Source organism: Xenopus laevis, chromosome 6L, assembly GCF_017654675.1.
Source record: "Xenopus laevis strain J_2021 chromosome 6L, Xenopus_laevis_v10.1, whole genome shotgun sequence".
NCBI lineage: Eukaryota > Metazoa > Chordata > Amphibia > Anura > Pipidae > Xenopus > Xenopus laevis.
In genome coordinates this window covers 135,082,413-135,106,806 of record NC_054381.1, presented here as the reverse complement: position 1 = coordinate 135,106,806, position 24,394 = coordinate 135,082,413, and the positions used below count along the sequence as shown (strand labels likewise).

The following is a 24,394-nucleotide window of genomic DNA, read 5'->3' as shown; positions in this document are numbered from 1 at the left end:
AAAATACAACTAACGTTTCGGCTAGCACTCTAGGCTTTCTCACTTTGAGAAAGGCTAGCGTGCTAGCCGAAACGTTAGTGTGTATATAGATATATATATATAGATATATATATATATATATATATACACACACACACACATTTGATCGTGCACCACTGGATCACATTGGTCTGAGTGCGGGTACTGTGGGACAGACCGCACACCAAGGACTTTCTGAGCTAAACAAATAAATGGTTTATTTCAACGTTTCAGCGCTACTACTTAGGCTGTACTTAGGCCAAACATACTTGCATGACGTCATCAGTTAGTGACCAAACATCGCTGAACATACCCCTAGTGTAAATAACAATAGCACAATAAATGATTGTTGCTTATATACAAATTGCCGTGTGCTGTATTCATATACAGCAGTGGTCCCCAACCAGTAGCTCGTGAGCAACATGTTGCTCCCCAACCCCTTGGATGTTGCTCTCAGCAGCTTCAAAGCAGGAGCTTATTTTTGAATTCCTGGCTTGGAGGCAAGTTTTGGTTGCATGAAAACCAGGTGTACTGCCAAACAGAGCCTCCTGTAGGCTGCCAGTCCACATAGGGGCTACCAAATAGCCAATCTCAGCCCTTCATTGGCATCCTCGGGAACTATATTCATGCTTATGTTGCTCCCCAACCCTTTTTACATTTGAATGTGGCTCAAGGGTGAAAAAGGTTGGGGATCCCTGATATACAGTAATCCCATCCAAATGAATAAACTAAAGTACCTAAGTGATCCGGTAACCCGTACTTTAGTTTATTCATTTGGAAGGGATTACTGTATACGAATACGGCACACATACATACATACACATATATATATATATGTATATATATTTATATATTTTTTATTTATTTTTTTCTTCTGAGCTCATACACAGGTACACAGACGATTTCCCATGGCAAGCAAAATAAAATGCTTATTCCAAGCAAGATTTCTAAAATGATTCATAACAAATTGTCCACCTGAGGCCACTGTTTCCCTCTGGATGAAATTCCAAACTTGCTTATCAAAACAAACAGCGACATGAATAAACTGAATGAAAACATAATAAACAAGGATCACTGGACAAAGTAACAGATGAAGAATTTAAGGAAAGATCACACACACACATATATATATCGGTATATACACATAGAAATTTTTTTGCCATTTTGTTCTTTTTGTATATGAAATTGGTTCCATGCACAGGGACAGCTATAACCTAGCTGTTGGGAGAGAATGCACACTGGGATTTAAATAAAATCTTCTTTATTTATTCCAACATTAAAAGAAACAGGTCCTGTTTCTTTTAATGTTGGAATAAATAAAGAAGATTTTATTTAAATCCCAGTGTGCATTCCTATATTCAAACAATTCTATACAACTGGCGAGGAATAGCACCTGGGTCTGATGGATATTCGCATGAGAGTGCTTAAACCTAAGGAATATGTATATTTATATATATAAATAAATGATGATGATAGAGAGAGATAGATAGATAGATAGATAGATAGATAGATAGATAGATATATAACCTGAATCAGACGCTTGCACTCTAAACCAGTCTTCCATGAACGTGGGTGCTGGGTCAAAGTATTTATGTAGAGTTCAAGAGGACCCGCACACCTTGGTTAGTGAACCAAAAATTTCTTTATTTTTCAAACTTGTGCATCCAACGTTTCGACCCACATTAGGGCCTTTATCAAGGACCTTGATAAAGGCCCTAATGTGGGTCGAAACGTTGGATGCACAAGTTTGAAAAATAAAGAAATTTTTGGTTCACTAACCAAGGTGTGCGGGTCCTCTTGAACTCATATATATATATATATATATATATATATATATATAGATATAGATATACACACACACATTTATTTTCACATGATTGGCAGTGAACACCGATTTGAAGCTCCAATGATACATCTCCCATGTCTGATCCTAAAAACTAGATATAAGAATAATATATATTACACATTAGTTTGCATGAAAGAGAGTGTCTGCTATGGGCTGCAGTATGGGCTCTCAAGTAATCGTCTATACTTTATATAGCAGATGCCACTGGAGAGCAATGGTAGTGCATCTTAACCCATACTGTGCTGGACACTGCTAGAAAGTTGCACAGCACTTGCTCTCCAGTTTATACAGTACAAACTACCCTGTTAAAATTATGTTTTCTTAAAGGGGAACTATCGCGAAAATGAAAATTTTATATAAGCTTCAGCATACTGAAATAAAAAAGTTTTCTAAATACAATCAATTAAATATTCTGCATTGGGTCTGAAATAATCAAGTTTATCTTTACTATCCTCTCAGCATCTGTTTCTCTTCATTCTCTCTTCATGCAGGAGTTGGGTGTCAAATATTCATCAACAGTTATATTCAATATAATACACAAAAGCCATGAATATCTTGTAAATTATTTCCTTATAAACGGTGAGTTCTGATGTCATCAGTTATAAACGGTGAGTAGTGATGTCATTTCTGTCACATGACTCACTGAAACTTGTGTATTATAATAAATAAAGTACCCCCTGTTGCAAAATATGAGGATATTAGAAGTAACCTCGTAGTTTCATGCCCTGTATAAAAACACTCGGCCTTAGGCCTCGTGTTTTTATATGGTCATGAAACTCCTCGGTAACTTATAATATCCTTATATTTTACAAAAGGGGGTACTTTATTCACTATATATCTTATAGAGGGGCTCCTTTTGCCTAGAACAGAAGTGTCCAAAAGGTAGATCGGGATCTACAATAGACATTTAGCAGGTGATCAGTAGATTTCAAGACACATTCAACAAACAGTTTGTCTAAATCACGCTGCTATTTCATGCTTTTCATTCAGATATGTATTAAGTAACATAAGAAATAGCTGTTTGTTAAATATAGCAATATACATTTTCTCAATCAATATGTAAGTAACATTTTCCATGTAACTGAATCCTAATAATGTTTTATGGATGTAGATCATAATGGGACAACATCACTAAAAGTACACCTTGCATTATTAAAGTAAGGACACGCCTGGAAGATATATATCCTTAGCGTGGCTGCCTGTTAAAGGATAGCATATAAAACCCTTCTACTAACATTCAAAGCCCTTCACTATTCTGCTCCTCATTACATTCCTTCTCTTGTCTCACTTTACGTTCTTGGTCGTCTTCTCCGCTCTTCTCAGAGCCACCTTCTCTTCACACCATCCACATCCACTGCCATCTCTCTTCTCAAACCCTTCTATCTTGCTGCTCCTTACCTCTGGAATACCATCCCTGAATTCCTCCGTAAGGAATCCTCTCTTAATCTCTTCAAGAAAAAACTGAGAGTCTACCTTTTGGACCACTAGAACATTAGCCTAACCCTGTCCCTACTTACTATGCCTTACCTTGTGCACTTTTTTTATCTCCAATTTGTACCTGTATGTTAGCCTCCCATCCACTTAGACTGTAAGCCCTACGGGGCAGGGACCTCCTTTCCACGATGCACTTAAAGGGGACCTGTCACCCTAAGAAATAATTTCAAATTCTTTTCTATCGTGTTAGTTCAGCAAAATAAACTTTACTTACACTGTATTTATTATTTACATTTTGTTTCCTTCTGTCTTGGAATTATACAATCACAGCAAGCAGGCAGCAGCCATTTTGTGTACACGGTTATAAAGGGAAATTGTGTATCACCCCAAAATCTTGTGTATGCAACAGAATGGGGGACCTAATGTCCATGTGCAGTGCCGTACACAATTATAGAGCCTGAGGAGGGAAGGGGGAATGTGAGGAGAGCAGTGACATGTAGGAAGTGCTGAATGGAAAGTGAAAGTAATTGACTGCCCCTCCTCTATGCCACGGGCATAGAGGCGGGGCAGATAATATTTGATTGACAGTTTAGATATTTAAACACCTTTATAACAGGTATGGATGTTTTAATGAAAACATTTTTGGGGGTTTCATATTTAATTTGCAAAGGACTTTCATTATGCAGCTTTTAATGTGTAGGTGACAGGTCCACTTTAAGCTCTTTGTCCCACGATTCTGCATATATTAATTTATTATCAACATTTCGGCTCTATGTCTCGAGCCGTCTTCAGGATCCTGAAGACGGCTCGAGACAGAGCCGAAACGTTGATAATACATTTTTCACTTTATTGAACATTGAAAGTCCTGGATGGTGCGGTTCTTTGAGTTGAAGTTAATGTTTTTTTTTGATCTTGCACACAGGCACAAATGCAGTTTACTGTGTGCACCAGCAACTAGTTTTTATATATATATATATATATATATATATATATATATATATATATATATATATATATATATATATATATATATATAATAATTTCTTGGAGTGCCCGCACCTCTGACAGTAATTGATTGGAGGTGCTTGATCAATAATTGTAGTATAAATGATGAAGGATCCGCACTCTCATTTTCAAAGTATAACAACTTTTATTTATCACATTACAATCCGACGTTTCGGTCCCTCCTGGGGACCTTTCTCATCCTTGAGAAAGGTCCCCAGGAGGGACCGAAACGTCGGATTGTAATGTGATAAATAAAAGTTGTTATACTTTGAAAATGAGAGTGCGGATCCTTCATCATTTATATATATATATATATATATATATATATATATATATATATATATATATATATATATATATATATATATATATATATATATATATTGTACTTGTATGCACTGTACAGCGCTGTGGCTCCTTAATAGCGCTTTACAATTAAAGTTATACATACATACATACATACATACATGTATTAGAGCTCACTCTATTAAAATAACCAGACATCATGTCTCTCTACATGCAGGGTTTATGCAAAAGGTAGTTATTTTGTTAGATTGTGTTAGTACTGGAATCAGTTATTTGAGTGAGATCTAATTCATCTGCTAGGAAAGGAAGTAGCCCCTATAAGATATATTAGATCTAACTGTCAATGAATATCTGACACCCAACTGCTGCATGAAGACAGAATGAACAGAAACAGATGCTGAGAGAGGGATAGTAAACATAAACATGATTATTTCAGCAACAATGCAGAATATTTAATTGATTATTAGGGATGCACTGAATCCAGGATTCGGCCTTTTTCAGCAGGATTCGGATTCGGCCGAATCCTTGTTCCTAGCCAAACCGAATCTGAATCCTAATTTGCATATGTTAATTAGGGGCATGTAGGGAAATAATGTGACTTTTCATCACAAAAGAAGATTTTTTTCCACTTTTTCCTTTCCTATCCCTAATTTGCATATGCAAATTAGGATTTGGTTCAGTATTCGGCCGAATCTTTCACCTAGGATTCGGCCGAATCCGAAATAGTGGATTCGGTGCATCCCTATTGATTATATTTAGAAAGAGTCTTATTTCATTATAGTGAAGCTTACATTAAATTTTCATTTTCACAATAGCCCCTCTATAAAGGCTCTGAAACGCCAGTCACCCTCTCGTCACTATGTGAATTTAGCAGCCCAAATAAGCACATCATTTGGCCCTAAACTAAATCCTGGGGAGCCTAAGTTGAAATGATAGGGCGTGTAGCCCCAAAGAACAAGTATCACATTCAGTGCACAGAACAGTATCATTCCAGCCAGTACTCGCTACAAGGCAAACACAAAACAGAGAGACTGGGCCAGAACAATTGTTCTTTTGACACGTAAGCAGGCAGTCCTGAGTGGTGCAGAACATGTCTCTATGCTGCAGTGAGTCTCTCCTCTGCAGTACTAAGATCCTTTTAAGTCCAGCTTGGCACATTTGCAGCTGCTAAACGCTGCCTGCTTGTAAATGAGATGCTTGCACCCTATGTCCTCCAGTGTGATGACTGTCTGTTTTATGGAGCTGCTGAAAACTTAAAGCATCGATCGCTTAAGTTAAACGGCTTCCCTTCTCCCTAGCCCAGCACCGCAATTCCTGAAGTACCGCATTATTCATATATGCGGAGCACAGAGAGGGTGAAAAACAAGCAGCTGTCAGACGTCCGTCATACCCAGGCCCCACCGACTAATGTGCAAAGTCAAGAACACGGGTTATAAACAGGTTAGGCATTACACAAAGAGCACGTCGGTGACATTTAACCCAGATATCTGCAATGGAGGGGGATTAAACGAGCGCATGGCGACAGATGCATCACACGGGGAGCTAGATATGCGTATAATGCAAGGACTAACCATTTTGTGACTTTCCTCTGTAATCCTCCAAGCCTGCGTCTCAGGAACGGAGCTTTACTCTGGGAGAGTAACTAATACACAAGCTTGTTTTCCTTGTGCTTTTGCTGCTTCAGCATTTCTCCCTACAGAACACACACACACTCCCTCGCTGCAAAGGGAACATATGCCACAAATCAGGGAAACAAGGCAACAGGCACACTTCCAGGCTTGGAATAGGACAGAGAAATGTACAAATCCGTTTTCTAAGGGGTATTAAAAAAAAAAATTCCTAGTAAAAGAAAACAGTCTAAGCAACTTTGCAACATACATTCATTACAATGTTTTCATGTTTTTTTAAGTTATTTGCACAAGTATTGCTACTGATTGACCCTTTCTTTTCTCTGCCCTGGTGGAGAAGACTTTTGACACAATGCAGGATTAAAGTAGAAGGAAAGTCGTTTACCCTAACATTTGGCACCCTCAAGTGGTAGAGGCAGACGTGCAGATTCGGGTAGATTTAGTCGACTGGCGACTAATCGCCTCTGCTTTGGGGTGACAATCTCCCCGAACTGCCTTCCGCCTGCTTGAATGCGAAAACGGCAGTGCAATGCACTCGCAACCCGAAATCGCCCGGTTTCCTCGTGAGGCAACTTCAGGCAATTTCGGAAATTGGAGCGACGCGAGTGCATTGCGCTGGCGTTTTTCATTCAAGCAGGTGAAGGCAGGAAGAAAGCAGTTCAGTGAGATTGTCGCCTCGCAGAAGAGGCGATTAGTCGCCAGGCGACTAAATCTCCCCGAATCTGCCCGTCAGCCCTTAGCCTTAGGCACACCCAAGTGAATGTATTTACTTATCTAAAACCCCGGGCTGGTGTTCCTATCAGCAGAAAACTACACCGGCCCAGGGTTATACCAGTGAGTTCCACAGATCGCTTCTCTTCCAGCTTCTTCTTTCTTACAATTTGCCGGGGCAAACACATGCACAGTAGAATGAAAAAGACGACTTTTTCGTTTAAGTTTGGCTTTTCACTCTAATGCGCATGCGCAGCCGCGAGAAGAAAGAAGAAACCAGATGAGGATCGATCCGTGGTGCTTGTTGGAATAACTCCGGCCCGGTACAGTTTTCTGCTGATAGGCATTTTCAGGTACATAAATACATTCACTTGGGGGTGCCTTACATTTGGCACCCCCAAGTGGTAAACAACTTTCCTTCTTCTTTAAAGTCAGTATTATAATAGAAAGCAGGACAGATCCAAGGCAGTAGCTATGACTGCAAAGTGCTTTTATTGGGGAGCATTTTTTCCCCAATAAAAGCACTTTGCAGTCATAGCTACTGCCTTGGATCTGTCCTGCTTTCTATTATAATACTGACTGTATCAATTTGGGTGTGGATACAGGACACCTTGCAGGAGAATCCACCTATATGTACTAAAGGTGAGCTACAGCCTATTTATAATTGATTTACCTTCTCCTTTAAAGGGGTTGTTTACTTTCCAAACACTTTTTTTCAGTGGAGTTGTTTTTATTAGGCAAATTTTTATTTTGGTGTTGACTTACCCTTTGAATAGTAAATGACTACACCCTTTAAATAGTAAATGAATACACTTATATAACACATGCTTGTATGTGGTTTTTACTCTCTTTATACATCTATTCCCACATAACTTTACTAAGTATAGTAGTGCTTCTGCAGAGAGTTTTCTCAAGTACATGCCTACTGCACAGGCCTTCTGTCAAAATTTTGGAGCTAGTGATGCAGAACTTTGCCAAGCATCAAGGAAATGAAGGAAGAGTTTTTACTGGTCTTAAACTTGGGACTCCCAAGAGTCAGAAGGGCCTGCTAAACTAAGCTTTTTCTCAGCAGCCTGTAGTAGTCCAAAACCCCAGCTCAGGCGGGCTTTACAAAGTACAGCTCAGTTCCAATTCCTTGCTAGCACGGATGTCAATACATGGGCTGTCGCTTTAAAAAGTAATATACAAGGCCTAACCAGCTCACTATATATATATATATATATATATATATATATATATATATATATATATATATATATACATACATACACACACACATATACATATATATATATATATATATATATATATATATATATATATATATATATATATACACACCCTATCTTACATAGAGGGAACTTCAGCACTTGGTACCTACAGAATTTGGCTGCATTAAAGGGGTGTTTCCCCTTTAACCATTTAGTATGTTATAGAATGTCCAATTCCTAGCAAATTTGCAGTTGGTCTTCATTGTTTATATTTTATAGTTTCAGTTATTTGCCTTTTTCCTTCTGACTCTTTCTAGCTATCAAACGAAAACAAATGCTCTGTAATGCTACAGATGCATTGTTATTCCTACTTTTTAATACTCATCCCTCTCCTATTCATATACCATTCTCATATTTAAATGAATGCACGGTTGCTTAGGTAATTTGAACCCTGGCAACTAGATTGCCTAAATTACAAACTGGAGAGCTGCTGAATAAAAAACTAAGAAAAGAGGAAAGGCTTTGGGTTCAAGAGAAATACTGCACCCCTAACCCATTTAGAGTGAAGTGCTCCTGGCCCTAGGGTTGTAACTATTGAGGAAGCAGACTCTGTGGCTGCAGGGGGGCCCAGGAGACATATGGGGCCCCATGAAGCCCAAATAATGAGCAATTTCAATAAACGGTAATTTCTGGATATGTTGGGGGTCCTAAAATGAATATGCTGTGGGGCTCAGTAACATCTAGTCACGCCACTGGCTCCTGCACTTGTTCTTTTTAGTACTTATTACAAAAGAAAATGCTATATAACTTTCCAGCATACATTGATACAACTCTTCAATGGTTTTAAAATTTACGTGTAAACGTATCTGCTATTGAAAGCAGGATCTGTCTATTTACATAAAAACCATACAGTAGAACAGACAGTCATACACTGTGCCACTGTTTATTTGTTAAAATTCCCACAACAGCCTGTGCACTCTTCTTCCTGCATCTGCATTGTTTGTATCAGCCACCAAGCAAAGTTCCAATCTACATTACAAAGTTTCAATGGCTATTTGCAAACATTATAGCGAATTAAAACAGTCAGTGCAGTTTTATTTTCTACCCTGGTGGCTCTGACTTTTAAACTGCGTACAAGAAGTCAACTGATTAAAGGGGTGGTTCACCTTTCAAAGCAATTGTTAAGTGTAAAAATAAAAACTGGGTAAATAGATAGGCTGTGCAAAATAAAAAATGTTTCTAATATAGTTAGTTAGCCAAAAATGTAATGTATAAAGACTGGAGTGACTGGATGTGTAATATAATCTAAAAACTCTTGCTCTGTAAAGCTACACATGTATTGTTATTGCTACTTTTTATCACTCGTCTTTCTATTCAGGCCTATACTATTCATATTCCAGTATTCAAATCAGTGTGTGGTTTCTAGGGTAATTTGGACTCTAGCAACCAGATTGCTGAAATTACAACCTGGAGAGCTGCTGAATAAAAAGCTAAATAACTCAAAAACCACAAATAATAAAAAATTAAAACCAATTGCAAATTGTCTCAGAATACGGCTCTCTGCATCATACTAAGGGGGTTATTTACTAAACTCTGAATGCTAGAATCACGAAAGATTTTTTTTGATAAAATCTGACTTTTAAAAAAAATTGCGAATTTTTCAGGATTTATTAAACCCCGAGGATTCGAAAAGTCAGAATCTGAAAATCCGGCATCTCAGACCTGTCGAGGTTGCATATAAGTCAATGGGAGAAGTCGTAATGATTTTTTTATGTGCGCCGGGTTTTTGGCAATACCCTGAAGTTTTCTGAGTTTTCTGGAGAAAAATCCGAAAAAATCGTGAAAATCTGCACAAACAAAATCTCCGCAAACAAAATTTTCGGGAAAGCCCAAAAAAAACGTGCAGATTTGAGTTTTTTTTCTTTTAAAAATAACCCACTAAAAGTTAAGGTGAACAACCCCTTTAACATAACTGTGAACAAACATGCAAGGCAGATATGCTACATACTTTCAACAGACAGAACCAGCAGTTCAAAAAAAGGGTAATAAAATACTTTCAGTTACATGTACCAAATTATCACTGAACATTTTTAATGAATTTATATTGGAAAGATTCTTAGAAACTAATTTCCTTTATTAGGTAAATTTGTGTTTTTGGGTTTATATTACAACAAACAAACAAAAAAGTATGGTAACTATCAAATATTTACGCAAAGAAGTTAGACAAAAACCTTAGAGGAACAGTTACACAAAAAAAATCAAAGCATTTTAAAATAATTAAAATATAATGTACTGTTGCCCTGCATTGGTAAAAGTGATGTTTTTGCTCTAGAAAGCTTACTATAGTTTATATACAACAAGCTGCTTTGTAGCCATGGGGGCAGCCATTTAAGCTGAAAAAGGAGAAACGGTAGTGGTTACTTAAAGGAACAGTAACACCAAAAAATGTTATTTACTTAAAGTAATGAAAATATTATGTACTGTTTCCGCGCACTGGTAAAACTGATCAAACACAGCAGTTTTACCAGTGCAGTGCAACACTGCATTATATTTGTATTACTTGCAGACACTTATTTTTTGATTCTCCTTTAACAGATGACTGATAAGCTCTGCAATAGAATACAATGGTATTTTACAGAGTAGTATCTATTATCTTCTATGTAGGCTGGGCCTTAAAAGGCTGCCAGCAGTGCGGGGATCAGTACATTATATTTTCATTACTTTGGAACACTTTAATTTTTTGGTTTTACTGTTCCTTTAATTACTGTTTAAGACATACAAGGCACTCCCAGGGATCTTAAAGAGGTTTGAGCTACCTTTTTGGGATTAACGAAGAAATGGACAGCTGATGGCAAGCAGAATGGCCGAAATAACTCAGATGTATAAATGCGTGGAATGTTCCGTGCACACAATAAGCTACAGTATGTCCGGATATGTCCTGATATGTTACTCAGAAACAGGATGTGTTTTTCCTTTAACCACTTCAGTGCAAATGACAAACAGGAATAGCCAAGATCACCATAAACAGCTATGAAAGAACATGTATTTTCAACCCACAGTACATAGAAACTCCAATGAACGCAGTATAATATAAAGAAGCTTTAATCAGTCATCTATGGAGAACTTTCCATTGGTAGGGGAAACCTGACTAAAACACAGTTCAGCCTGTAGTGTATTTCTAGGAATTCCTGGAGCACGGCCATCTAACTATCTTTAACTATATCTCCAGGCTGTGCCCTTGCACACTTTTACTGGAAGAGGGACAGAGTATTCCCTCATTAAAGGCAACTTGTACCCGTTCAGAATATAATTTATGAGCCACAAATTCCATCACACCCTTGTGTTTACTTTAAAATAAGTTATAAAAGATTTACAAGAGGCCGAAAAGAATAAACACGAAATTAAAGAAAAAAATGTCTACAAAAGATGTGAATGCTTAATATTTGCTATGGGAAAACTCTGTAAATTTTTCCCACGTTAAATTAAGGGGCCTTGACTTTGCACATGAGCTTTTCTCCCTTTTATTATTGTATAAGCAATTAAAGTAACACAGTTTATAATGTAACACATACTAGTACAGGTATGGGACCTGTTATCCAGAATGCTCAGGACCTGGGGTTTTCCAGATAACAGATCTCTGTAATTTCATAACTTGAGTTTACTAGAAAATCATGTAATCATTAAGGGGCAGATTTATCAAGGGTCGAATTGAAAATCCAAATTAGAATTTTTGGTTTTTATGGTCAAAACTCTCAAATTCTAATTCTGAATTATCCAAACTCGATTTGAATTTTAATTCAAATTTGAGGATTTATCAAACTCTGGCCCTTTAAAAATTAGATTTTGACTATTCGCCACCTAAAACCTGCCAAGTTCATGTATAAGTCAATGGGAGAGTTCCAGGGATCAATTAAGACATGTTACTAGCCTTCCTGACATTCAAGTTTTTTTGGAGAAGAAACTCTAATCGAGTTTAGTCGAATTCAATTCAAATTCAGTTTGAGTTTTAGATATTCAATTTTTTATTACAACCAAATTGAATTTCGAGTATATTCAAATTTATAAGAGTTAAAAAACCACAAATGAATTTGAAATTCGACCTTTGATAGATATGCCTCCCAATAAACCCAATAAGTTGGTTTTGCCTCCAATTAATTATATGTTAGCTTGGATCAAGTACAAGGTACTGTTTATTATTACAGAGAAATGCTTTTTGAAAATTTGGATTAATTGGATAAAAAGGAGTCTATGGGAGACAGCCTTTCCATAATTCAGAGCTTTCTGGATAACAGGTTTCCGGATCCCAAACCTGTATAGTTAAACATCTGATTGGCTGCTACAGGTTACAAACTTGCTTCAAACTTTATAATTTTTTTAAATACATTGCGTGAAAAAGTCCTCAAATGCAGAAAATCCATCCCATTCACAAAGCATCTACTAAAGTATTCATTTGAATTATAAGTAACAGAAAGAAAAAATTTTTTTAAAGGGGTTGTTCACCTTCCAACCCTTTTTTGAATTCAGTTATTTTCAGATTGTTCGCCAGAAATAAAGACTTTTTCCAATTATTTTCTATTTGCGATCGTTCACTTCCTCCTTCTGTCTTTGGAAAGCAGCTGGGGGGACTCTGGAAACTGATCTAAATTGATACATTTAGTTAATACATTTCTTATCTTTGGAAACATTTCGTTAAAGGAGGCTGTTAGAATGGATACAATAGTAGTGGCTAACATTCCACAGACACTGCTGAAAAATGTATCAACTAACGAAGACAATAGTAACAGTTCAGCATCTGCTCCTGGATCACTGAGCCGCCAGACAAACATTCAACTTTAAACTTAAATTTTGGAAAAATGGTAAAAATTAAAAATGGAAAGCAATTGAAAAAAGTATTTATTCCGGTGAACTATCAGAAAGCAACTCAATTTGAAAAAGTGTTTGGAAGGTGAACAGCCTAGCTTTATTATTTTGGGCCAGCTGCATATATTCCATCAGTCTACATATGGCTAATGGCATGTGCAAAGTTTTTACCACCTGCAGAAAAACAACATTGAAAAAAGTGATAGTGATAATAAAAAAATAAACGACTTCTGCTTGCAGCAAAGGTTACACCAGTTTCTCCACAAAAGAGAGATGCATAAACAGATAAAGGGCAATGGCACAGATGAAGCTTTGGTCGCTGCCAAATTTTCAGGTAACCACAAGAAGAATAGGAATAGAAGTATCTTTGGTCTTTACCAAATGTACTTGCTAAATCAATAAGACATCGCCAAAATGATAGAATAGCTATACAAACAAGTATCTGAGCTTCTACATTATTGTAATTCAGAAAACTACAATTCCTAAATAGTGAGCCAAGTATTCATTAGCTCAAGACTTCAGGGGTTGTATTATTACAAAATAATGGTCAGATTAGAAGAAGTAAGTGACACCCTTGGGCATGCTGGGAACTATTAAATAGTTGCCGGGTCAACTGCAGCCCCTGGGCATCCAATTGGAGAGATATACTTTTTTTTAAAGCAATGTTTTTTTTTTCTTCCTTATTGTTTGTTTTAGCAATGGTTCTGCTTCTTAATTTAAACTATACCCGTGCTTACCACTGGGCCCCCTACACTCCCGGCCCCCCACCACCACCGTTTTGTCTCTAGTTCACTTTGAATTTCATAGAATGTTTTACACTATTCTGATTTTACATTTAACCCTTTCATAAATATACCCCTTTAAAGTGATATGGACGGCTACCTTTGATAATCAGATTGATGCAGTAGTGTCATAGCCATAAAATCAGCTTCGAGGATGGCACTTTGTTTTACCAGCAAACAGCCTTGACACTACATTAGTAAAGAGTTGTAATTTGAGCATTTCTGGCTCCAAAAAAAACCCACTGATTTCAGAAAGTTCCATCCATGGAGACGGCACTACAGCATCAGTGCATTTTTTTTAAGCTAGCTGTCAGTATTGCTTTAAGTTACAGCTGCTGGCAAACAATACAGGTACATAAATTATGATATTGCCTCCACAGAATTAAGCGATAGCTAGTGATATGCAAAGCTTTTCACTATAAATAAACTTCTAGCTCAGCAAGTTAGCATAAAATCTCAAGAGAAGTTCTATTACAGGAATTAGGCTTTAAAAAAAATAAATAAATAAAAAACTACTGTCTTGGGGAGACATAGTCACCAGTTTTGCAAGCTAGCCTACTGAAACAATGATTCGACACAGCGTCTCAGCAATACAGTAGGAAATAGTGATGTGCGGGTTGAGAAAAGCTCGACCCGGACCAGGCCGACCCGTGCCAGTCTTCCCCCCCTCCATTTATAGACCTGACCTGCCGATGACATCACAAAAGGGGTGGGCGGAGCAGGCGCGAGTCTATAAAACATTAAGCCGTCAGTTTAAGGTCACGGGCAGGGAGAGAAGGCAGAAGAGCACAACCCAAACCCGCAAGAGGAGCAGCGTGGTCAGCCCGAACCCATGAGTCCCACGGGTATTGAGCCACCCCGCACATCACTGGTAGGAAGTTCTGCAATAACACGAGTTTCACACTAGATTATTGAACAATATTAACATTTCACATTGCAGCATTGCAACATTATCAACATTGCAAACAAAATAAAAAAATCAATGATAGATTTAAAGAGCACAGGCAGAACATTTAATGCCTGAGTTATAGGTAGCAGAACAGTATCATAATCAGTAAAGCTGCAGACAATGAAGACATCATTCATATAATACTGACAGCACAGGAAACCAGTCAATTGCTCATTAACATATTGTAAGATACACTATGTCATTAAGAGGAGGCTCGAGACTGAAGTGCAGACATATTTGCCATTTCATAACCTGTGGTTTATTACATAACCGAATGAAAGAGCTGCCAAAGCAAAGACTGCAGTAAAGGTGCAGCACTGTAATACGCCATCATTCAGGTATAAGGAATACTGATGAGACACAGCATGAACAGCAGAACTGGAACGAACAGACTACGGATTAAATATGCATTTCTGTATTGTCCTGAAAACCAGATCTTACTACAGCTAACACACCCAGCGTGTAAAGCTTGTCCTTTGAATAAAAAGATATCCTAGAACAGGTGTCGGATATAGTGGGCATCTTACGAAGATTGTACTATAATAATATTGCAGTGACTACATTGCATTCAGCCACATGACAAGGGAAGTGGGTGTTGGATTTGTAAAAGCCCTAAGTAACACTCATGTGACTGGCTGGCATGCAGGTCACGACGTTGGAACAGCACAGAGCATCAATGAACTTAAAGGTCCTAAACTTTCCATTAAAAGTGGCAATTAAAGGAACAGTAACACCAAAAAATAAAAGCAATTTTTAAGTAATTACAATATAATATAATGTTGCTATGCACTTGTAAAAATTATGTTATTGCTACAGAAAGACAACTATAGTTTATATTAATAGACTATTGTGTAGCCGTGGGGGCAGCCATTCAAAGCTGAAAAAGGAGAAAAGGCACAGGATACACAGCAGATAATCGATAAGCTCTTTACTCTACAATGGCATTCTACAGAATGTATCTGTTATCTACTGTGTATCCTGTGCTTAAATGGCTGCCCCAATGGCTACACAGCAACTTGTTTATATAGACCAGTGCTGTCCAATTTATATGGTACAGAGGGCCGGAATTTTTCTAATCTACATGGTGGAGGGCCGATAATGGAAACCAGTGTTAGCCACTCCCTGTTTTTAGACCACGCCCACTTTAAACCACACCCATGTTACCACAAGACCATGTCCACATTAATAGCACATCAAAAAACCAGATGGTTAGTGCTCAGTGATCAGGGCTGGAACTAGGGGTAGGCACAGTAGGCAGCTGTCTAGCATGCCATCATTGAGGGGCGCACAATTAATGGGGTTTTTTTCTTTTTTTTTTCCAAGCAGGCTGTGCAAAATAAAAAATGTTTCTAATAAATGTTTTAGGCAAAAATGTAATGTATAAAGGCTGGAGTGACTGGATGTGTAACATAATAGCCAGAACACTACTTCCTGCTTTTCAGCTCTATAACTCCGAGTTAGTCAGCAACTTGAAGGGGGGGGGGACACATGATATATATCTGTTCAGTGAGTTTGCAATTGATCCTCAGCATTCAAAAGCAACAGATATGACCCATATGCCCCCCCTCAAGTCACTGATCGGTTACTGCCTGGGTTACCAGTGAGTGTAAACCAAGAGAGCTGAAAAGTAGGAAGTAGTGTTCTGGCTATTATGTGAGACATCCAGTCACTCCAGCCTTTATACATTACATTTTTGCCTAACTAACTATATTAGAAACATTTTTTATTTTGCACAGCCAACCATTTACCCAGTTTTTACTTTTACACTGAACAATTCCTTTAAGGAGTCCAAACACTCCCACATTATGATGATCCCCGTCAGTGTTACCTGATATTCTGATAAGGCGAGAATAATATATGTTAGTCCTGGGGTGTTAGGTATGAAATTGAATTCTTTTCATAGAGACCAGATATCAGTTGTTCATAATTTTGCTATACAAACAAATAGCTGGTTGAAAAATCTATGTCTCCAGAACAACCTGTTGTAAATCTATGACCCCGCCCTCACCTTTCTCATTGAAACTGGGAAAATATATGCTTTTGGGGAACAAGCTGCTTTTGGAGGTTATGTCGTTATTTCTTCCGTTCCCCCGGAACAGGACTCATATAAGATCCTTCTGTAGGGGATATACGTAGGTTTCTGTATTTTTATCTCTTTTTATTTTATAACTGTTTGCCGCCTTGTATGTTATTTGTAATTGTATCTGGTCTTTTTATATTTTATGCACTGTCCACTTTGGAATATTAAAACTACAATTTAATGAGTTTGTCTTTGCTGCTCTAAACGAACCTTTACCTGAAGAGAAGTGTGTATGTCAAATGTATGCTAACCCCTCTTGCTAGATAGAAGGAAAGTTGTGTTTGTATGATCCTTTGTCTGCTGGTGGAGGGATTTTGTGTTGTCTGTTGATTGACTTGACCGGTCTGCTGGAGTAAATGTCACAGTGCTTAGCTAGAAAGCATAGTGGGATAAATGTCAAGAGTCGGGTGCTTGCAGCCCTTAAAGTAGAAACAAACCCTTAGTTAAAAAAAACCCTACCCCACATAGACCCCCCTACCTACTCCCCCCCAGCCTAGCTGCTACCCCAGGTAAATGCCCCTAACTATTTACTTACCCCTCCGTGCAGATTTAGGGATCGGAGTTCAGGGCAGCCATCATGTGCAGTTGGAGCAATTTCCCGGTTTGCGACAACTGCGCATGAGCCAAAATTGACGGACCAGAAGCAGAAGAAGACCCGAAATATTGCTGCCGTGAACTCCGATCCCTGAGTCTGCACTGAGGGTTTGCCTGGGGTAACTGCCATAAAAAATGGTCAGTAAAGAGGATTATGGTAGCCATACAAGGGCTGATAAAAGCTGCTAGATCAGGCCTCCCAGACCAAGTCAGCATCTTATTAGCAATTGTATGGGGCCTGCCGACGAATATCCAAAAATTGGCACAATATCCATCAGGTAGAGTCCTGCGCGGGTCCATTTTTTGGGACCTGCAATCCGAAACCTGCAATCTGCAACCTAGACCCGCATTCTTACCTGCTTGGACCCGCAAGTACCTTATGCGCAACCCGGATCCGCTGACAATAAAGAATCAGGAAGTGCTGTCATTGTGACCAGAAAAAGGGAGTACATATTGCTATTGAGAAGACCCACGGCCCGACCCACAAACCCACAGAACCACGTCTATACCCGCACCCGGAACTTCTATCTGCAACCCACAGGGTACCGCAGGTTTTTGTGGGTAACCCGCGGGTTTTGATTTTCCTGTAGGAGCAAGGACTGCATTGGCTGGTTGATGCAGCATTCTCTGGAGGGCCTGCATTAATCTTAGCTATGATTCAATCTTTGGCTCCAGGTGGGCATATTGGGGAATGATCTGCTTCTTTGGTTAGCTGTATACACTAATAAGAGATAATTTATCTAGTTATCTGAACAGCTCAGGTCTTGCTAATTTACATATTTTATTCAAGTCAGTGTTGTAATCCTGTTGTTTCTTTCTCCAGTGGTTATTAGAATTTTAAAGCCATTTAAAGGGGTTGTTCACCTTCCAAACTTTTTTTCTTAGTTCAGTTGTTTTCAGATAGTTCATCACCAGAAACAAAAACTGCTTTCAATTGCTTTCCATGTTTTGTTTTTGACCTTTTTTCCCTAAAATTTAAGTTTAATGTTCTTGTTTCTGGAGTTTCAGTCTGGCAGCTCAGTAATCCAGGTGCAGATTCTGAATGGTTACAATTTGCTACATTGGTTGATACATTGCTCATCTGTGTAGGAATATTAGCAACTATTGTATCAATTGTAACAGCTGCCTTGAAACCCAGGGACTCTGCTCAGCAGGGCAATAGACAGGAAATTTATAAATATATGTATCAATTTAAAACAGTTTAGTACAGTCTGTGACCCCCCCCCCCTCGAGCTGCTTCAAATAGACACAAGAAGGTAAAAAACAGTCACAAACAGAAAGTAACTGGAAAAAGTCTTTCTTTCTGGCAAACTATCTGAAAAGAACTGAACCAAAAATAAGTGTTGAAAGGTGAACAACCCCTTTGAATAGAGACCTTGTTCTCATCCAGGATACAACAATCCGGTAGGTCTGACTAATAAAGTAGGAAGTAGCTAGAATGCATAATATACATGATATTTTAAAGTAGGGTTGCCCCTTTAAAAACATTTAGATGCATGCTGCAGACTGACTGGATCTATGTGCAGCCATGCATCATGCATCTAAATGAATTGCTAATTAGCCATGCAGGCTGTTGCTTCCATATGTATCTGGTTTTAAAGGGGTGAAGTGGCAACCCTTTATTAAAGCGATGGCACACAGAATATAAACTCTACCTTTTCAGCTAACAAAGAAGTCAGCAAATCTGACAATGCAGTGCCCGATTCATTTGAATAAAAAAACAGTTGACAATGCGATTACTTAGGGTTGTTACAGACATTATTTACATGGATATATTTGCATTTTGCTAAAACAATATGAAAAATTAAGTTTCCTGATGTATGCCTATGGCACACATGGCTGTAATAAACTGTAAAATGTTCATCTATACATTCTGGAAGAGGCTTTTGTAGGTATGTAGCAACAGGGGAAAAGTTTACCCTGGTGTAGCAACCACAGATGTTTGCTTTCAACACTCTAAACGCAATTGAGCAGCAAAAGATAACTTGCAGTTAGTTGGTAAGGGTTACTGGCCCAAGACAAAATGTTTCTCTTGCGACAGCAAAAATAAAAAAGATAAAGATGACATCCGCAGTAGGAGGTAAAGGTTGGATATTGGCCATGTTAACAATATACACTGTTATACTGGCTGCAGAATGGTTCTACTCCTGATCAATGCAGTGTAACAGACACAAACACTTTATAATTATCAATACAGTAAATACCATCAGACCCTATCAATAACTAGGAGGTGGCATGGCAATTAGCAGAAGTGATATCACTTCCTAACCAACAAAGGTGTACCAATATGGCACTCAAAATAAAGAAAAGGGTGACACTGTTAACCATAAAAAATCCTGGATAGTGATTGGTGCTTTTCAATAATTGATGTGTTACAATTGGTTCTTCTGTTTAATTGATGTTGTTTTTTGATTGGTGCACGTTTGTTTAAATACTTCGAAAAGTCTCTGTATAGTCAGCCTATGATTAAGTGTTTGTTAACACTTTGAATACTATGAAATTTCCACTAACAAATGAAAGTAGTCACTAAAATGAGGTTCATAAATGGTTCTAAAGCAATATTTGAGTCGCACATGAGATTTCCCAACTCAATTTGGGTCTCCTGAGAAAAAAGTCTAAGAGCCACTGCTAGAAAAGTAAAAAGTGCATAGATTTCAGGAAAAGCAAATTAAAATAGATTTCATGGAAACGTGACATTGTCCTTGTTTGGGTAAGTGTATTTCATGGTACAAATATGATTACACAGTAAAACTGCAGGGTCAGCGTTAATAAAAAAAAAAAAAAAATGTTATCAAGGTCAGCCCTTCCAAAATATTCAGCAAACTATTACAGACTATTTCAGTCCTATTATTGGCAATATAAAGCAAATGTTAAAGACCCCCACATCATATTCCAGTCTCTAATTTAAGTCAATGCATAGTTGCTAGGGAATTTTGAACCCAAGCAACCAGGCTGCTGAAAATTGCAAACTGAAGAGCTGCTGAATAAAAAGTGAAATAACTCGAAAACCATAAATAATAAAAACCAATTGCAAATAGTCTCATAATATCACTCTCTACATCATACTAAAAGTTATTGCATTGTTATTTGCTACTTTTTATTACTCATCTTTCTATTCAGGCCCTCTCCTATTCTTATCCCGGTCTCTAATTTAAGTCAATGCATGGTTGCTAGGGTGATTTGGAACCAACAACCAGACTGCTGACATTGCAGTTATAGAATGGAAAAGTCTGAGAAACTTTTCAATTGGTCTTCAATTATTATTATGTATAGGTTTTTTTAAATTATTTGCCTTCTTTTTCTGACTCTTTCCAGCTTTCAAATGGGGGTCATTGACCCCCCCCCCCCATCAAAAAAAACAAGTGCTCTGTAAGGCTACAAATTGTTATTGCTTTGTATTACTCATCTTTCTATTCAGGCCCCCTGCTATTCATATCCCAGTCTCTAATTTAAGTCAATGCATAGTTGCTAGGGAATTTTAAACCAGAGCAACCAGGCTGCTGAAATTACAAACTGGAGAGCTGATGAATAAAAAGCTAAATAACTCGAAAACCATAAATAATAAAAAATGAAAACCGATTGCAATTTGTCTCATAAGATCACTCTACATCATACTAAAAGTTCATTCAAAGGGGAACACTGCCTCAACTAAGCCTCCTTATCTCTGTCACAAATAGCATATTCTCTGCCAACAGGAAAATGCCAATCCCCTCCAGTCTGCATTTTTGCTCAAACAATGCATAATTGTATTTTCTGCTGTAATCAATGATGTGTGAGCATTGACAAGCCATGTCCTCATATCTGTGCTTGATGAACATGGCAGACTGGAATGGAGCAAACCACAATATGTGACATCAGCCTCATTCCAACCAAAAGTGTAATAGATGTTTATGTGTAATTCACTATTTTATTCTTTCTTGTGGGACAGTGTCTCTGTACTGAAAGAATATGTTTTAGGTGTGTTCTGCAAAAGCATAAACCATCTATTGCAAAAACTTAGTGCTTTCACGGCATAACATTGGCTGAATGTATCAATTACCTCAAATGAGCCAGATAGGAAAGTCATGCCATAAACTACATGATAAGAACTTGTACACCAACTTGGGGTTTGGGCCTTTGTTAGAATGCAGTAATATAACCAGTTTCAGACAGAGAGTATTGGTAAGCAGTCCTTGAGGGAGTATGTGGGGATAGACTGTTCAGGATAAAAATCCAAAAGCTTACCTAAAGTTTGCCAAATCAGGGAGTCCTAGAGTTACATACACCCAATTTACATACAACTCACACTTACAAACAGAGGCTATTACATTAATATACTGTGGTTTGCTTGACTTTTAGCTTTAATAAACCACCTACCCCTATGCCCTCTGGTGTGTGTGGTCTACTGCAGAGCACAGAAAGGTAAAAATAAATACTAGGTTAAGGGTAGTCCACACGAGGAGATTCGGGGAGATTTTGTCGCCTTGCGACTAATCGCCTTGTCTTTTGAGCAACTATCTCCCCAAACTGTCTCAGCGGTTTTCCCCATAGGCTACAATGAAAAGTAGCCTGCGCTAATGCACACACACATGCTCACTGAGTATTATTTGCCTTTTATTCTGACTCTTTACAGCTTTCAAATGGGGGGCACCGATCTATCTAAAAACAATGCTCTGTAAGGCTACAAATGTATTGTTATCGCTACTTTTTATTACTCATCTATTCGGGCCTCTTCTTTTCATATTCCAGTCTCTTATTCAAATATATGCATGGTTGCTTGGGGAATTTGAACCCTAGCAACCAGACTGCTGACATTGCAAACTGGAGAGCTGCTGAGTAAAAAGCGAAAGAACTCAAAAAACACAAATAATAAAAAAGTATAACCAACTGCAAACTGTCTCAAAATATCACTTTCTACCATACTAAAAGTGAACAACCCCTTTAATGTTGCCAGAAATTAATGTAGACTTAGCAGAGGTAATGGTGCACAGACACACAGCAAGATACCACTGAAGTTAAAAGGGCAGAACAACACCAGTTTAACAAATAGGGCTTGTGCTAAACATAATTTTTGCCTATTGTTTTAATCATGACAAATCTATGTTTTTTTTGTGATTTCTTGAGTTAAACAATTAGATTGAAGCTACACCATGTCAGTTATATTACCAGTGCACATATAATAATAGGAGGCTGCGTACCGATAATCGAATGATCTATCTGGCAAAGACCAGACATGAAGTAGCTTCAATCTCCATGTTGAGCAATAGCAAAATCCATTGTTTTTTGTGATTAAAACAATAGGCAAAATATATGTTCTGCACAAGCCCTATTTATTGGATTCACACTAAACAAGGTGGTTTACTGTTCCGTTAAAGGTTGATATATGGAAAGAAAGCAGATACCATAGAGGTGGCATGAAAATGGATACAATGCAGACATAAAGAGGACACCATAAAGGTGGCATATGTATGGCAAGGAGGGTGAAGTTAAATATGGACAGTGAACATGAAATACAAAGAAGACACTATAGAGGTGGCACATGTATGGGTACACTTGGCAAGGAGGATGAAGCTAAATGTGAACATTGTAAAGTCACAAAGAAGACGCCATAGAGATGGCACACATATGGGTACACTTGGCAAGCTAAACGTGGGACTAAATAGTATGGCCCGTTCGCACACCCTGGCCTTCAGAAAGTAATTGCCTGGTGAACAGGTTCCAAGTATACACTGGCGCTCACGGCAGGTTCAAGCAGGGATAGACCCTTGCGTGTTTATTTGCAAATGTGTTGCACATTTGCAAATAAACACGCAAGGGTCTATCCCTGCTTGAACCTTGGCCGTGAGTGCCAGTGTATACTTGGAAGCTAAATGTGGGCACAGCACAAAATTACATGTACACAAAGAAGACACTATAGAGGTGGCACATGTATAGGTACACTTGGCAAGGAGGGTGAAGCTAAATGTAAACTCATAAAGAAGACGCCATGGCGATGGCACAAATAAGGGTACACTTGGCAAGAGGGTGAAGCTGAATTTGGACATGGATACAAAGAAGACACTATAGAACTATAGAGGTGGCACAAATATGGGTAAACTGGTAAGGAGGGTGAAGCTAAATGGTGGGCATTGCACAATCACAAAGAGGATTGACCATAGAGGTGGCACATGTAGGGGTACAGTTGGCAGGAAGGGCAAATCTAAATGTGGGCACATCACATAGTCACAGAGAAGACACTATAGAACTATAGAGGTGGCACATGTATGGGTAAATAAGCAAAGAGGGTGTAGCTAAAAGTGGACACTGAACATGGATACAAAGAAGACACTATAGAGGAGGCACAGGTATGGTACACTGGCAGGGAGATTGCAGCACTTGGATATGGGCAGACTTGGCAGTGGGCACAGGTTATCTGGGGGTTACACGATTAAAGTCACATCAGGGATGAATTCAGGGTAACAAAGACCCTCCCGTGAACCATCAGCCGATACTGAACTACAATACCCAGAAGCCCCTGATGAAAGGAAACAGCTATGGAGACATCCGGCGGCCCCTCAGGCCACAGATACGTGAGTGAGAAGCGAGGACTGGGGATAGCGTCTCGGAGGAAGCCACAACAATGGATGTCCGGTGGGGATGGCACAAGGTGCGGAAGGTGATAAACGAGGCGCCACAAACTAGCGCTAGTGGAAGTGGCCGCACTTAATACCAGGCGGAGACCAAAAAGAGTAGCCTTAGGGAAAGAGCAGGAGCAGCTCAGTGTTACAACTCACACACTACTGGGGCACCTATCGACTTCACCAACGCGGTGACACAGCTGCCAACATACCGGGGCGGATGTCCCGTCCTCGGCCTCCCCTACCCGGGCCGCCTCTTCCTCCTCCCGAGCTCCCGTCCGATTCACACGCTGCCAGCTCCGGGCACCACTGCGGCCGTCTCACAGAGCTTCCCCGGACTCCGCCCCCTCGCGTCATAAACCTACCGCCCAGGA

At 38.7% G+C, this 24,394-nt stretch overlaps 1 protein-coding gene across 5 annotated transcripts in view; it reads right to left on the bottom strand.

Moving 5' to 3' along the window:
- Nucleotides 1-24,394, bottom strand: part of wwp1.L (WW domain containing E3 ubiquitin protein ligase 1 L homeolog) — an 83,515-nt gene extending 59,121 nt beyond the window's left edge. The window contains exons 1-2 of one of the 5 annotated variants that reach the window (XM_041566538.1): nucleotides 24,233-24,393; nucleotides 12,660-12,798 (exon numbers count right to left, since the gene is read on the bottom strand). The gene's annotated coding sequence lies outside the window, so the exon portion shown is untranslated. Of the gene's footprint in view, nucleotides 1-6,180; nucleotides 6,278-12,659; nucleotides 12,799-24,232 lie in introns of those variants that run through there. The other 4 variants (XR_005961999.1, XM_041566540.1, XM_018268109.2 and 1 more) reach the window with 4 other exon arrangements.